The sequence below is a fragment of the Budorcas taxicolor genome, chromosome 10, assembly GCF_023091745.1.
Source record: "Budorcas taxicolor isolate Tak-1 chromosome 10, Takin1.1, whole genome shotgun sequence".
NCBI classification, from domain to species: domain Eukaryota; kingdom Metazoa; phylum Chordata; class Mammalia; order Artiodactyla; family Bovidae; genus Budorcas; species Budorcas taxicolor.
Window position 1 is genome coordinate 50,185,809 of NC_068919.1, and position 15,635 is coordinate 50,201,443.

A 15,635-nucleotide genomic window follows, 5' to 3' on the forward strand; every position below is an offset into this window, starting at 1 on the left:
TTTGACAAGTTACAGAACAAAGTGTTTGACAGGCAATTGTTAGGGTGAGACTATGCTACAAAAGACCTAATTTACACATCATCAATGGTCATCCAGTTATTTTTGAAACCATCTGGGCCAGGTCATGTCTAAAGGTCCTCCAGTATGAAACGATGAGGTGCTTTGACATGCTTTGATAATTCTGTTACAGCAGAAATTTTTTAAAAGGTAAAATCATGACTTTCAGATATAAAATTGAACATATGGTAAGTATTTTATTCAACTTATTAATGAGGAAGCTGGTAAGGGTGTTATAACTAGTTCAAAGGAAAAGCTAAAATCTCCTAAAATTTATGTGGGCAAATAGAAATGCAGCTAGCTTCCAAAGTCAGTTAAACTTCTACAGGACAGCATTTTGTACTTTTGTTAGTTTCCTACAGTGTACACAGTTGCAGAGTGCCTCAAGGGCAATGGATGCTGGAATCAGATAACCTAGGAAGGTTGCCCTGGGTGTGGACAATGCATAGTTTTCTACTGAAGCACAATTTTCTCTTACAATTCCTGTGTTAAGAAATGATAAAGGAAGTATCTAGCTGCAGAATTTTAAGATAATAGGTTAGTGCTTCTTCTGGAGGAAAGGCTATCTCTTTTGATATTTATCTTTTGAGTAGAGGCTTCCCTGGTGGCTCAGACAGTAAAGAATCTGCCTGCAATGAAGGAGACCTAGGTTTGATCCCTGGGTGGGGAAGATCCCTTGGAGAAGGAAATGGTGACCAACTCCAGTATCCTTGCCTGGAGAATCCCATGCACAGAGGAGCCTGGCAGGCTATAGTCCATGGAGTTGCAGAGTCAGACATGATTGAGCATATTTTGTTATAATAGAGAACTGGATTTTCTTGGTGGCATCTCCACTTTTTTAGCCTCAGTAGCAAGCAAATTATTTAAAATCTTTGTGCCTCAATTTCCCTACTCTAAAATAGGGACAGTATTGGGGATGAATAAATGAGAATAGCCTGTGAACAGTGCTTAGCATAGTGCCCACCATCCTTAGGATTACAGTCTTTCATCATGCTTTTTATTTCTCCTACACTTCTATGTTCTTTCCTTTTCTCTTTTTCTGCCCATTTAACTATGATAAAGAATAGGAAAACTACTTATAGTGGTTTTGAAAAATGTATAGATGGGGTTTATGCTTCTTGGTCTTGATTTTGAAAATTAACTACATAAGTTGTTATGTATGCCTTTGTATTTTTTAAAAAAACAAAAAGCATTCTCCAAAACAAAAAAATTGTTTTCTGAGTGATTTCCACCATCAGTCTTAGAACAGCTAATCCTGAATTAAATTGAAAAATTCCTTTTCAATTGGCTCCTTTTCTCAGGTTAATGCCCAGAGAAATCAGGCTCTAGAGTGGAAAGGCCCTCAGAGGGGTCCTTCCAGGGGCGCCCAGGACAGGACCCACCACCTGGAGGCTGACTCATGGGAGTCAGGACTCGGAGCTCTGTGGGTGAGTCTCTCCCTGTCTGACTCTTCAGACCCCAGGGGTCACATCTGAGGGCCAGAGAGTCTTCTTTGGGGGAGGCACAGCATGTCACAGGCAAAGGAGAAAATCGACCACACAGCTCTGCCCAGAACAGGTGGTGCAAACCTGCCTTTGGGAAGTTTATTTTTCCTCTTGGGTTGGGTAGAGGAGGGACTCTTTTCAAAGCCCTGGATGTCTCTGGGTCAGAATACCTGTCTGGATTTGACCCCATTGTCACTAGCAAAGCCCATTAACAAGTCCCAAGAAATAAAAATAGAATCTGGGTAACAAAGTCTACTTTTTTTTTTTTCCTTTTCCTCTGTGCTTAGTCTAGTTTCACTTGCTCAAAGGGGGTCATGTACAGAGGCCTGGAACCCAGCCCTTCAGACCAGAATCCTTAGTGTGAAATGGCTGTAGTGCCTGACACCTCAGCTCTGGGGTGCGTGCAGAGGTGCTGCGCACAGCACTGTAATTCAAGGTGGTGGCAGTGGGGGGCCGTGTGCAGAGATGCTGCACCTGGGGAGGTGAGGGGCACACCCTGGGCCAGCCTCGCGAGATCCTCGCTCTCGTGAGCTCCTTGCCCCGCCCTTGCTGAGGAGGTTCCTAGAAAGCAGCCCCCGCTCAGGCTTGTCTGGGAGACCACAGACTCTACAGCAGGAGCTCTTACTCCTCTGCCTTTCTTTGCTTCTGAACCAAAGTCAATCTCCTTCTACTGGCTCGAATGACACCTGGCAGGAGAACAATTACGGGCCCAACAGGAAAGTCCCAATGCCATCAGCCCCAGTTTCAGTTCTCATGCCCTGAGAAACTGCCAGTTTCTTCAGGTGAGGCCCACAGGCGTCCTCCCCTTTCCTTAGTGGCCTGAGATTTGCAGGAAACAAGACTCTCCAGTAAGCGCTTGATATGAGTGAACCAGGTTGGGTTAAGATTTTACCTCTAGGTTAATTTCAAGGAAAGGAGAAGGAAAATACTGCTTTGTCTAAGCTTCCTTTGAATGCATGGCTACGGGAGTGATATCCCCAACAGAGCCATTTTTCACTCTACAATTCCACTCCTATCATTTAATCTGACTGTCAGGCTGAGTGGAGGGTGGGGATTTTGGGAGAGTGAACCATCATATTGATGCCTTAGGAAACAGTGAAGATTAGATCTCGGAGGTCAGCCGGTGTGTAATTGGAATCTCAGGGCTAGGAGAACACAGTCAGATTTACACAGGGCTTCTTGTCTCTAGGGATTCTTTTATTTTTTTTTGCTATCATATCATCTCTGATAGAGCAAAACTGCTTGTTTTAGCTCTTGATAGAAAAGTAACTTCCCTTGTCCATTTTTTCACAGGCAATGTATAAACAAGGAAGAAAGTGGAAAGCCTGTCATTATGTGTAGCAATACCGACTTTTGGTCATATGCCACAGAGAGGGATGTGGATTTGAGGGTAGAAGATCTGGCTTTGAGTCCAGTTCTGCCTTGGGTAAGTTATGACATTACTACAATGAGAATAATGAAAGCCGTGATTCCAACCTCACAAGATCATGAAAATGAAGGATGGTAAATATCTAAACATTCTTAAGCAATAAAAGAACCCACATGAAGCAGAAACCCCAGGCTGGGATGTTGAGTAGGTGAGTGTGTTTGTGGAACCTAGAAATTTTAGCAGACTTGGGGGTCCAAACGGTTCTGCTTCCTGACCTCAGAGCAGGATACTTATCATTACCACAGGGGCCCAGGGCAGCCAGCAGCCACCAGCACAGGGAAAGGTCTGGTTCCTAGCAGGTCAGGACTCTCTTAGAAGGCAAAGAGGGAATGCTGAAATGCCCACTCTAAGTGGTTTATGAGTATTGAAGAGGAAGAAAATTTCCTCTACCCTTCTAGGTTCTTCTGGCTGGTCTAAAAATTAAAATGACATGAAGCAGATTAATAGGAGAAAAATGAAACAGAAGTTTAATAACACTGGAGAGATCTGGGAAAACTGAGTAACTTGCCAAAATGGCCAAAGCCCTTACCTTAAATACCGTCTTCAGCTAAAGACACACGAGGATGTTGGGATAGTGGTTTGGGGCTTCAAAACAGAGGAATGCAATTCACATGAAGATTAAAAAGGTAACATATGTTAAAACAGTCATTTGCTGGACCATAGAGACGATGGACACAGAGTGGACTCTGATCTCTAGTTCCTGCTGAGTTTTCCGACTAGTGCTAACCCATATTCTTTGCAGAGATCTCTGGTGCTAGCTCTATTCTGGAAACAGGGCACCTATCTAAATTCTTTTAGGTAGTTAGGGATAAGGTCACGATTTCTTCCTGAGTCTTTTGGGCTTTGATTGTTTTCAGCTCAAAATAATCTGCCTGCCAAAGAGATGTTTTGGAATGGCAAATTTTGCTCCCCTACATGAGCTTCAGAGAGGAAGGCAAAACATGTATGGGCTACCTTGCAAAAATAATTCCTGCAGACTTAGGAGGTGGGGGTCAAGGGCAGACGAGATCTAGTGGACTGCAGGAGAACTGAGGGCTATTGCAATGTGGGAAGTACTGGGGACCTCACCCCTACTCCTTAGTGAATAAAGCCTGATACACTTAGTTATTAACCAGGTGCATGCATGCTAAATTGTTTCAGTTGTGTCTGACTCTGTGGCCCTATGGATTTCCCTGGTGGCTCAGACGGTAAAGCGTCTGCCTACAATGCGGGAGACCTGGGTTCGATCTCTGAGTCAGGAAGATTGCCTGGAGAAGGAAATGACAACCCACTCTAGTACTCTTGCCTGGAAAATCCCATGGACGGAGGAGCTTGGTGCAGGCTACTGTCCGTGGGGTCGCAAAGAGTCGGGCATGACTGAGCGACTTCACTTTCTTTCTGTGCCCTATGGACTGTAGCCAACCAGGCTCCTCTGTCCATGGGATTTCCCAGGCAAGAATACTGGAGTGGGTTACCATGCCCTCCTCTAGTTATTAACATGGTAAGGAATTAATATTGCAGTGAAGCTTGCTTTGGTTGTCTCTCTGACTCTCTTTGCTGGCCCTTCCTATCTTCACTGCCCCCTCCTTTACTGAGTTCTGAGCCCCTGAACTGCCTTCATCCCCCCCCTCCCCCCGCCCCCTGCCCCCCAACCCATTCCCCAGGAAAATTACTGCTTGGTTCTGCTTTCTCCCTGGAGACCCATGGGGAGAAAGTTTGGGTATACAGGTGAGATCCTCTGAGCAATGCATGTGGATGGAAAAGAGAAGATATCAAGGGGATAAGCTCTGGGAGTTGCAGCATTTAGAAGTCAGGACAGTGAGGAGGGACCTTTCTGGTTTTGCAGAATTATTTCTTAAGAGCAAGTTCTTAGTGGTAACATTTCTGGCTAAAGAGTGGGAACAAGAGTCTGTAAATGAATGTATAAATCGATTTCTGGGCAGCTTCACCATCATTGAATATTAGCATTCAACATTTTTTTTGTTCTTTTAGAATATGTAAATTGTAATCTTCAGAATGCTTTCATTTACATTTCTTTGATTTCTAGTGAGCTCTAACATTTTCCCACTGTTTGTCTACTAATTGTATTCCCTTATGAGAATGGCCCTGTCTTTTACCTATTTGTCTTTTGGAATCTTGACATTTTATCTTACAAATTTGAATCAGCTGGCTTTGATAGATTTTAATTCTTTCTAATGTTTAATAAAAATATTTTCCCTGTTTAAAAAAAATCTTCAGTAATGCTAATTCTTATAGTGCACTTATTTAAATAGCCTCAAAGTTGAGAAAGTTAAAATTCCCTCAGAGAGGTGGTGGGTGTGTTAGCCGCTTAGTCGTGTCCGACTCTTTGCGACCCCATGGACGTTAGCCCACCAGGCTCCTCTGTCCATGGGATTTCCTAGGCAAGAATACTGAAGTGGGTTGCCATTTCCTTCTCCAAAGAGAGGTGATAAACACTTGTTTTCAATTTTCTGCAAGTTCTATAATTAGATTTTATATTTAAATCTTCAATCAACCAAAGCTTATTTTGGTGTTTTATTTTTAATTACTTTTTCTATTATAAAAATCCATAAATGTTGATTATTGAAAAATAAGGACATTAAGAGCAAAAATAGAAACATGGTGAAAAGGATCCATAATTTCACCATCCAGAGATATCCACTTTAGACAAATAATGAATGTTTGTGAGTGTAGCACCATATACCCAGATTCATCAAATCCTAATATTTTGCTGTGTATGCTTCTTATTTTTGTTAAAAAATAGGATACCTGTATACCTCTCTACCCTAACCTAATTTCATTTTCTCCTGAAAGGCAACTCCATCCTGAATTGGTACCTATAATCCTCATCTTTATTTGTATATGTTTGCAGCCTAGGTATATGGTTATAAATATATAGCATTATTTTGTATGTTTAGAAATTACTATACTATCTATAATTTATTTTTTCATTTTATTTTTGGGATTTACCTCTGCTGATAAAATTGCTATAAATAGTCACATTGTATATCACAATTTGTTCATTCTTTTGACGGGTATTTGTGTGGTTTAATTTGTGCTTGTTTTTTGCTGTTACAAGCAATGTTGCAATGGACTTTCATCTTCTACAAGTGAACTTCCAGGGTTTACTCTTAGAAGAGTGAAATTGAGGGCTTGTGAGACATGTGTGTCCTTAGTGTTGCTAGATGTTGACAATTTATTCTCCAAAATGGTTGTTCCAATGAATATATCATCAACAAAATTGAATATTTCTCCAATTTTTCCACATCATCACCAGTACTTGATAGTACTGAATTATTTAATCTCTACCAGTTTGATGGATATGAAATGGTATCTCATTGTTTTAATTTTCATCTTTCTGATTACTGCTAAGGTTGAGCATAGTTTTATATGTGCCATTGGTCATTCAAATTTCCTCTGCTATACGTTGCTTGTTCATATCTTTTATCCATCTTTCTGTTAGTTCATTAGTGTTTTTCAGTAAGAAAAATATCTTCTTCCCATTTGCATTGTCTTTTCATATTGCTTATGATGCCTTTTTTTGAATAGAATTTAAAATTTTCACGTCAGATTCATCAGGGTTTTCCTTCTGGAACATTCTGTAGAACAGGTAAATTTTTACCTTTATACTCTTAGAGTATTTTGGCAGGGCCTAATAATTAAACTGATATAAGATCAAGATCGCCAGGAGAAATATCAATAACCTCAGATATGCAGATGATACCACCCTTATGGCAGAAAGTGAAGAAGAACTAAAGAGCCTCTTGATGAAAGTGAAAGAGGAGAGGGAAAAAGTTGGCTTAAAGCTCCACATTCAGAAAACTAAGATTATGGCATCCAGTCCCATCACTTCATGGTAAATAGATGGGGAAACAGTGGAAACAGTGGCACAGTGGCTGACTTCATTTTTCTGGGTTCCAAAATCACTGCAGATGGTGATTGTAGCCATGAAATTAAGAGACACTTACTCCTTGGAAAGAAAGTTATGACCAACCTAGGCAGCATATTGAAAAGCAGAGACATTACTTCGTCAACAAAGGTCTGTCTAGTCAAGGCTATGGTTTTTCCAGTGGTCATATATGTATGTGAGAGTTGGACTATAAAGAAAGCTGAGCGGCAAAGAATTGATGCTTTTGAACTGTGGTTGGAGAAGACTCTTGAGAGTCCCTTGGACTCCAAGGAGATCTAACCAGTCCATCCTAAAGGAGATCAGTCTTGGGTGTTCATTGGAAGGACTGATGTTGAAGCTGAAACTCCAGTCCTTTGGCAACCTGATGCAAAGAGCTGATTCATTTGAAAAGACCCTGATGCTGGGAAAGATTGAAGGCAGGAGGAGAAGGTGATGACCGAGGATGAGATGGTTGGATGGCATCACCGACACAGTGGACATGGGTTTGGGTGGACTCGGGGAGTTGGTGATGGACAGGGAGGCATGGCGTGCTGCGGTTCATGGGGTCTCAGAGAGTCGGACGTGACTGAGCAACTGAACTGAACTGAAGACAGACTAATAAGAGAAAAGTATACACATTTATCCAAGTATTATGTGACAATGGGAGCCCTTATAAGACCCAAAGAAATTGTGACACTTACAAGCTTTTATACTGGCTTGAACAAAGAGAGGCACTTGTGGAAAAGTAAATCATATAGAGAGGCTAAAGACAGATAAAAATTATTTTAACAGGGTCTGTTAGTACAGGATTTTCTTGGTTTTGATTCCCCATTAAAAAATGTTTATTTTCTCCTGTTACTGGGAAGCCATCTTCCACATGGGGATTTAAATCTCCTATTTTAGGAGGAAAGGGAGTGATAAGAATGCTCCTCTCACAGGATGCTTTTCAAGTGCCTGTAGCTTAAAACAATACAAAGGTATTCTGTGATTTGTCACAATTTTTGCATTCCTAGAATTTAACTTTATTGGTCAGCAAGGGTTCTTGCTACAGCTACAATCTCTAAGTTCAGCTAAAAATGATTTTTCTGCCTAGGCTCATTGGGCCTGACGTGATGTTCAATAAAAGCAGATAAGTGATATGCACAAGACATTCCTGCTTTGCATGCCCTTATTGGATATAATTTATAATGCTAAATCAGTTCAGTTCAGTTGCTCAGTCGAGTCTGACTCTTTGGGATCCCATGGACTGCAGCACACCAGGCCTCCCTGTCCATCACCAACTCCCAGAGCTTGCCCAAACCCATGTCCATTGAGTCAGTGATACCATCCAACCATCTCATCCTCTGTTGTCTACGTCTCCTCCTGCCTTCAGTCTTTCCCAGCATCAGGGTCTTTTCCAATGAGTCAGTTCTTCTTTGCATCAGGTAGCTGAAGTATTGGAGCTTCAGCTTCCATCAGTCCTTCCAATAAATATTCAGGATTGATTTCCTTTAGAATGGACTGGTTTGAGAGCCCAAGGGACTCTCAGAAGTCTTCTCCAACACCACAGTTCTAAACCATCAATTCTTTGGTGCTCAGCTTTTTTTATGGTTCAACTCTCACATCCATACATGACTACTGGAAAAACCATAGCTTTGACTAGACAGACTTTTGTTGACAAAGTAATGTCTCTGCTTTTTCATATGCTGTTTAGGTTCACTGCAGATTTTCTTCCAAGGAGAAATCATCTTTTAATTTCATGGCTGCAGTCACCACCTGCAGTGATTCTGGAGCCCAAGAAAATAAAGTCTGTCGCTGTTTCCATTGTTTCTCTATCTATTGGCTATGAAGTGATGAGACTGAATGCCATGATCTTAGTTTTTTGAATGTTGAGTTTTAAGCCTGCTTTTTCACTCTCCTCTTTCACTTTCATCAAGAGGCTCTTTAGTTCCTCTTTGCTTTCTGCCTTAAGGGTGGTATCATCTGCATATCTGAGGTTATTGATATTACTGAGGTAATGCTAAATGGCTACATTAATTTCTTCATTCATTTGTGTTCCCATGCATTCATTTATTCACTTATTCAACAACTGTTTTTGAAAAATCTGCTATGTGCCTGCTATCCTCCTGAGTCTGCTCTTAAGTTTTTCAAACCAGTTGTATTGGAATTGATACTTGTGCATATTTACAATCCTAAGCCTAGTGTTTATGTGTGAGTGTGCTTGTGTGATATTTTTCACAAATCCATGGATGAGGATGATACTTATCTCTTAGAATGAACTAAGTATCAGGTCTTGTTTCTCTGTGATTTGGAAAATCTGTTTGTTGACTCATAGAAATATTATTCAGAGTATTTGTTCAGGCCATATTTCTTTTGGTGAATGAGGTAATTCTTAACAACTTTCTCAATTTCCTTCTCCATCAGTATTTTCATGTTTTTTGTATTTTGTTTTGCTAACTTTTTATTTTGTATTTGTATTGTCCATTTGGCTAAACAATTCAAATTGATTATCCTAAATTGTGACTGTAATGATTTATATTTTAAAATCCATTATATCAGTTTTTAAATCACCAGTCTTTTAATTTTATTGACTAATACCTTTTATTTATTATGTTTACAAGGGTTTTAATATATCTTACACTCTTTTCAGAGAATGAACATTTAAATTTACTTCTACCAATTTTCTATTTTTTAGTTTATATCTGTCATTTTTTTATGTTTCCTCTTACGTTGACATTCTTCATAAGATTTTAAATCAAGTGCTTAGTTCATTTATTTCTTATTTCTAAAATAAAATCACATAGATCTATACCTTTCCCTCTTGGTTTATCCACACTCTTACTTTTAATAGGTGGTGTTTTCATTTTTTATAGTACTTTGGAAATTATGATCATATTTTTAATTTTCAACTTGACCCTGTTGCTCGGGAAAATTTTTGTTTTTGTTGTTAGAAGCTGTCAGCCATGTATTTGTTTATTGTTATTATAAATTTTTGCTTGCATATACTTTTAAACTTACAGAAATGTTGAAAACCAGATTAACTTTTAGCTAGATTCACCATTTGTTTTGATGGAGAGAATTGATGCTTTTGAACTGTGGTGTTGGAGAAGACTCTTAAGAGTCCCTTGGACTGAAAGGAGATCCAGCCAGTCTATCCTAAAGGAAATCAGTCCTGAATATGCATTGGGAGGACTGATGCTGAAGCTGAAACTCCAACACTTTGGCCACCTGATGCGAAGAACTGACTCATTGGAAAAGACCCTGATGCTGGGAAAGATTGAAGGCAGGAGGAGAAGGGGATGACAGAGGATGAGATGGTTGGATGGCATCACTGACTCGACTAATATAAGTTTGAGTAAACTCCGGGAGTTGGTTACAACCAGGGAGGCCTGGCGTGCTGCGGTCTGTGTGGTCGCAGAGTGAGACACGACTGAGCGACTGAACTGAACTGACCATTTGTCTATATTTTGCTTGTTTCTGTTTTGTTCTGATCACTTTATAGTTCATTCTCTATATATGAATTCTTTTTCTGAACCACTTGAGAATAAGTTGCAGACGTAAGATGTATACCTAAATACTTCGATGTCCATTTTCCTGGGGCAGACATTTTCTCTTATAAAACCTTATAAGAAAACGTTATAAGAAAACCCATTTTCCTTATAAAGGAAATTTAATGGTTAATAAAATTGGAAAATTTCATATTGATACGATATGATTTTCTAATTCTGTAGTCCGTAATTGTCAGTTATCACAATGTTGTATTTTATATATAGTTATAATAAATAGAAATACTATATATAATATAAAATATGAATAATAAATAGAAATAAATGTATATAATCTATATTTAAATTTATAATTTATTTTATTTGCTATATATAATATATATTATATATATATAGAGAGAGAGAAATTGAGAGATAATAATGGAGGTGACAGTGGCGACAACTGAAGTGGCTGTATACTTGCAGAAACTACTCCAGATAGGGCACTTAGTAGATGAGCATTTATTTTCTTCTTGTAGTATGATCTAAAGAAGTTCATATTTATTGCTGTCTTATTATGAAGTTAGTATTTATTCAGAGTAGAAAAATAATGCAAAATAACAACAATCACTCAAGTTTCAGAGCCTAGAGATAACCATCATTAGTATTTAGATGTATATATTCAAGACGTGTGCTTTCAATCAACAAAATTTCTGGATTTTTTTCTTGTTAAATAAAATATAAGTACATTAATATGGTATCATATTATATGCTATATAGTTTTAGTCTTCATATAAGTCTCAGTATTTTATTACTTTAATGCTTTATAGCTAATGTTCATAACAACTTTGCAAAGTAGAGCCACATTTTCAGATGAAGAGTCCAAAGTTCAGAGAGGTTCAATAAATTGCTTAGGTCACACAGCAGTAAGGGATGGAGTTATAATCTGAATCCTGCCCTGTCTGCCTCCAAGGCTATAGAGTAGATCACTATTTTGCCCCAAACGTTCATTGATTTTACTTATATCATTAACATTGAGTTTTATTGCATTGTGGGGAGAAAATATATTGATATAATTTCCCTTGTGGCTTCCCTGGTGGCTCAGGGGTAAAGAATCTGCCTGCCAATGCAGGAGATGTAGGTTCGATCCCTGGTTCAGGAAGAACCCCTGGAGGAGGAAACACAACCCACTCTAGTATTCTTTCCTGGGGAAATCCCATGGACAGAGGAGCCCAGCGGGCTATAGTCCATGAGACTGTAAAAGATTCAGATGTGACTTAGTGACTAAACAACAATAACAAAAATGTTCCACATAAATTTTCTCTTGATTTAGTCTTGGGGCCTTAATTGAGAGTTCATATATATCTACTAATTCCCAATACATTGAAAAAAATGTATAGTCTATGTTGTTGTTGAGTTTAATATAAATCTACTTGTTCTGATATGGTAATTGTGTAGTATTTATCCCTTCTCTTTGCATTTCTAGCTTTGGTAATCCCTGTCTTCACTGTGGGTTTTATATTTTTCATTATAATCAGAAGCCTCCTAGCATCCTCCCTCTGCCTTTTTGGCATCAAAATCTCTTTTGTGTGATATCAACTTTACCAATTGTTTTCTTTTAGTTATATAGTTTCCTTGATAATACTTTTTTATTTTTAGCATTCTGCATCTTTAAACAACGAGCATATTGTTGGGTCTTGTGTTTTAATCCATAGGAAATTTTTTTTTGAGAAGTAAATGGCCTAGTTATATGGAATCTTCTGGGATGCAGGTAACAGTGATATGAGATGGTCTTGCAGCTATGAGCTGTGGACTTTTTGCTAGTTACTTAATGATTCTGGGAGGAGGCTACCTGTTTCCTTATCTGTAAAACTGTGTTAATTAAGAGTGCTAACCTCACAGAGTTGTTGTGAAGAGTAAATAAGATCAAGAAAATTCAGGAATAGAAATATATTAAAGCATATTAAATTATTATATGTAGAAGGTAGTTGTCATCATGTCTGGAAATATCATTCAAAGCAAGTTTCTTGGCAACAGCACATAAAGCAAGTTCTTAAAACAAAGATCTCTGTTCAAAATGGGGATAATCAGCTCCATCCTTTTCTCTAACCATGTCTCAAACTTCTCTCTGAGATAATAGGAATAACTTACAATAAAGTGGCTGAGAAGCAGTGGTCCAGCGCCCCTGACGTGTTCCCAGTTTTCAGTTCAATTGTCCGTCTCTGCTTCTGGCTGCACTGTGGAGTTTCACAACTTGACTTAAGTTCAGCCCTGTCAGGAATCACTGCCTTGCTTTGCGTTTAATTAAGCAAATGTATAGGTTGTACAAATACGTTATTTGCTCCCATAATGGGTATTGAAGCTGCAGGCTTAGCTGGCCTGGCTATTTTCATCAGGCTTTGAAAAACTGAAACTAAGGAAAACAAACCAAGTCAGGTTGGGTTTTCTACTTCCTGGATTGTGTAACTTGACTACGCCCAATGAAAGCCATCTGGTGGGCACCCAGGCATGAGGACCGATTCTCAGCCTTCGGTTCTCCTTCTAGCTGTGCTCCAACCCCTGCACAGCGGAAACCTCTGCATCACTTACAGTTGTTAGAAACTGAAGCTGAATTCTTATTTACTTCTGCTCCTAAGGATAAAAGAAGGACAGGGACAAAAGGGAAGAAAGTCTGAGGTTTAAACTACAGTCCATTTTTAACTTTCCAAAATGGTCTTGGTATTTTCAGATCCAGATAACCTTAAATCAGACAATGCAGTATTACCAAACTGAGAAATAAATATCCTATAATATTATAAACTGATAAACTCCAGAAAAACCTCAATCTGTTTTTAGTTTCAGTAGCTTCAAGTCTCTGCTGGCTTCTATTTGATCAGTCAGAGGGAGATATGGGTCCATTTCCTACCTGATACAATAGAGCAATTTTCTTAACCTCCTCTGATAATAATAATAATCTCATCGCTTTTAAACACAGTTCCCAAGTCCCTCCTGGGAGATTCTGATTCAGTCCATTTGGGATGGTGCATCAGATTTGTGTTCTTAACATGAGAAAAGCTTGGGAAAAATCAGAGTAGAGGGAATAGTCTGTTTTTAGAATCAGACAGCTCTGAGCTGAAATCCTATATCTTTCCCTTCCTAGTTATGTGGCCTTGCACAAATTACTTAACCTTTCTTAATCTCATCTGAAAAAAAAAAGTGGAAATAAAAACATCTAACTCTAAGAGTTGTTGAGAGGACTAAAGGAACTTAAGCACTTTATAGTATCCACTTTTCTGCATTTTGCTTAATCATATCTTCTTGGGTTAGTTTGCAGATTGTGAACTTATTTAGCCCACAGGCACAGTGGTTTGATATATATGCATATGTATCTGTGTATATATATAGTATGTGTGTGTGTGTGTACATATATATAGTGTGTACATATATTTATATATAGTGTGTATATATATACATATTTTACTTATCTTTTCAATTTGTTCATCAGATATGTGTAAAGCTTTTATTTATTGGCTGCACTGCACGGCTTGCAGGATCTCAGTTTCCTGACCAGAGATTGAACCTGGGCCACATCAGTGAAAGCCTTGAATCCTAACCACTAGACCACCAGGGAACTCTGTGTAAAGCTTTTATTGTGCTTAAGAAACTGGGGTTCCTGGTACCCACGAAATACCTTCTTGATAGTATCATGTGTCAACATAGCACACGCCCAGCTTTTGAAGGGACTGCCAAATTTCTTGTGTGTGTGATTTTTCTGTGGCAGGCTCCTAATTATTTAGGGGTCCCCTGTGTTTAGGAGTGTCGTGATCTTACCCCTCCATTGTACCAGAAATTCCAATTTTCTTGAATCCAATCATATGTGTGTGTATATACATACATGTGTATGTATCTATATACATGCGTATGTGTATATACATATGTATATATATCTATATACATGCATATGTGTATAGATATATACACATGCATATGTGTATATATCTATACACATGCATATGTGTATATATATTTCTTTCTGCAGTTGAGGCAATTTCCCCCAGCTTTTCTGAAATATTATTGATATGAGTATATCTAATGTGTACAGTGTCATGATTAAAGACATGTATACATTGTAAACCCTGGTGACTCAGAGGGTAAAGAATCTGCCTGCAATAAAGGATACCCAGGTTCAATTCCTGGGTTGGGAAGATCCCGGAATAGGTAATGGCAACCCACTCCAGTATTCTTGCTGGGAGAATTCCATGGACAGAGGAGCCTGGTGGGCTACAGTCCTTGGGGTGGCAAAGAGGTGGATATGACTGAGTGGCTAACACACACACACTGTGAAACAGTAAACTGAACTGTAAGTTTAGTCTCCACGCGTGCGTGCTCAGTTGCTTAGTTGTGACTAACTCTTTCCACCCAGTGGACTGTAGCCCACCAGGCTCCCTTGTCCATGGGATTTTCCAAGCAAGAAAACTGTAGTGGGTTGTCATTTCCTTCTCCAGGGGATCTGATTCTCCCCACCCAGGGATTGAACCCATGTCTCTTTCATTGGCAGACAGAGTCTTTACCACTATGCCACCTGGGAAGCACCAACATCTTCATCTCTTGACATAATTATGATATATATTTTTTCCTTGTGTGGTGATAACATTAAGATCTACTTTCTTAAAAACTTTCAATATAGTCACTATGCTATACATTAGATCCCCAGACCTTATTTATCCTTTAGCCAGGAGTTTTGTACTCTTTGACCAACATCTAAAATATGAATGCTTCACAAATCTACATATCATCCTTGAGCAGGGGCCATGCTAATCTTCTCTGTATCATTCCGATTTTAGTATGTGTACATATGTACATATATTTTTCCTTCAACAGAAAATATACATTTAAATTATTCCATTTGATTTTTACACAGAATATGTTCTAGGTGCTTTGCATTGGCAATTTCCTCTTCCCGGCCAGAAAAACCTTTGTACTTTTTTCTCCCATCCTAATAGCAAGAAACCCAATGGATTTCTGGAGAATACATTTATATTTCCTTTATATTTAGCATTGTTCAAAAGAATTAAGACACAAGGTGGGAAAAATAAGATGAGCTCATGATTGAAATTACACATCAAATACATGTTGTACTGTTCCTTTCCCTTCCTGGTCATGGGCCAGGTATTTGTGCTAAACTCTCAAGCAGTCATTGCAAACCCTCTGCAGACAGAAAATGAAAGGGATGATCTTCAAGCTAGTTATTAGGATGATCATCTATATAAGCTTTGAACACTGTTTTAAGTTTTCCACTAGCCTAAGACTTTATGTCCTAATTAACATCAGGATCATTAAGAACCTATATGAGT

General features: G+C 38.8%; 1 pseudogene; it reads right to left on the minus strand.

Moving 5' to 3' along the window:
* Positions 1-15,042: 15,042 nt before the first annotated feature.
* Positions 15,043-15,142, minus strand: LOC128054943 (uncharacterized; annotated as a pseudogene).
* Between the last annotated feature and the right edge of the window lie 493 nt (positions 15,143-15,635).